Source organism: Myotis nattereri (genome assembly GCF_964212035.1).
Source record: "Myotis nattereri genome assembly, chromosome: 4".
In the NCBI taxonomy this organism is placed as follows: domain Eukaryota; kingdom Metazoa; phylum Chordata; class Mammalia; order Chiroptera; family Vespertilionidae; genus Myotis; species Myotis nattereri.
The window spans coordinates 34,437,912-34,439,700 of NC_138079.1; the positions used below are offsets into that span (position 1 = coordinate 34,437,912).

General features: G+C 46.5%; 1 pseudogene across 1 annotated transcript; it reads left to right on the forward strand.

Annotated features, from left to right (window-relative positions):
• Positions 1 to 270: 270 nt before the first annotated feature.
• LOC308518130 (keratin, type I cytoskeletal 18-like) lies at positions 271 to 1,396 on the forward strand (annotated as a pseudogene). The gene has a single exon. The product of its transcript is annotated as a keratin, type I cytoskeletal 18-like (transcript).
• Positions 1,397 to 1,789: the final 393 nt, after the last annotated feature.

Below are 1,789 nucleotides of genomic sequence, written 5' to 3' on the forward strand. Positions count from 1 at the left end.
TTTTTTAGTTTATCTATACTCAATGTCAATGTTATTCATTTTTTATTTTTTTTAAACGTTTCCCTTATATAGTATATTGAAATCGATCTCATTTGTGGCTTTTAGGAGCATTTAGCCTTAAATTTTTTTCTCTACTTGCTGTTTTTGGTGATTTTTTAAAACTCTCATTTTCTCTCTCCCTTCACCTGTTTGTTTTCTACAAACTTATTTTAGCCTTTTAAAAATATTTTGCTGGCAAGCCAAGATGGCCTACAAGTACATCCAGCAGCTATGGAGGAAGAAGCAGCCAGATGTAATGAACTTTTTCCTCAGGTTGTACCGCCCGCTCTCCACATCCACAGAGGGTCTGGGGGCCTGGCTGCAGGAATGGCCGTGTGTGGCAGGAGTAGGGGCATCCACAGTGAGAAGGCTATACAATGCCTGCATGACTATCTGGCCTCCTACTTGGTAAAGGTGAGAAGCCTGGAGGGTGATAATCAGAGACTGGAGAGCAAAATCTGGGAACACCTGAAGAAGAAGGGAGCCCAGGTCAGAGACAGGGGACATTACTTCAAAACCACCCAGGTCCTGAGAACTCAGATCTTTGCAAATTCTGTGGACAATGCCTGCATTATTCTGCAGATTGACATCAGCCCATCTTGCTGCTGATGACTTCAGAGTCAAGTATGAGACGTAGCTGGCCATGAGCCAGTCTGTGGAGAGTGACATCAATGGTCTCCGAAAGGTCACTGATGACATCCATCTCATCTGCTGCTGGAGAGAGAGAGAGAGATCAAGGCTTTCAAAGAAGAGCTGCTCTTCAAGAGGAAGAACCCCGAGGAGGAAGTGAATGATCTACAAAACCAGATTGCCACCTCTGAGTTGACTGTGAAGTTGGATGCCCCCAATCTTGGGACCTCAGCAAGATCATGGCAGTCATTCAGTCCCAGTATGACGAGCTGGCTCAAAATAATCAAGAAAAGCTAGACAAGAATTGGTCCCAGCAGACTGAGGAGAGCACCACAGTGGTCACCTTGCAGACCACTGAGATAGAAGCTGCTGAGATGACACTCACAGAGCTGAGACATACAATCCAGTCCTTGGAAACTGACCTGACCTGAATGAGGAATCTAAAGTTCAGCTTGGAGAACAGCCTGAACGAGGTGGAGATGCACTATGCCATGCGGATGGAACAGCTCAACGGGATCCTGCTGCAGCTGGAGTCGGAGCTGGCCCAGGTCCGGGCAAAGGGGCAGCGCCAGGCCCAGGAGTATATGGCCTGCTGAACTGCAAGGTCAAGCTGGAGGCTGAGATTGCCACCTACCACCACCTGCCAGAAGAAGGGAAGGACCTCCATCTCGGTGACACCCTGGACAACAGCCACTCCATGCAATCCATCCAGCAACGTGGTGTCTGAGGTCAAGACACCGAAGTTCTGAGGTATTAAGACAGCAGAAGCGGGGCACCCCTTGGGGTGCAGGAGGCCAATAAAAAGTTCAGAGATCATTGAACATAATTATTTTTAACTTCATGTCCTAGTTTTAAGTCTTGTATTAGTCTTTTTAAAGAAATTATCTTAAGCCTACTTTTTTCTCTTTCTCTTCTATTTAATCCCCTATTTTTTCTCTATTACTTGTCTTGATAATAATTGGCAGGAAGCAAATCCAGAGGCAGGAGAGGCATTCTTCTCTTTCCTCTTTCCTATGGCTACTCCTGCGCTTGTTTCCTTGGATCCTTCCCACGATTCTCCAGCCCCAACAGAACCTTAGTTCGTGAGCCTGGGGGAATCAGAGAGTTAATTCCCTTCAGG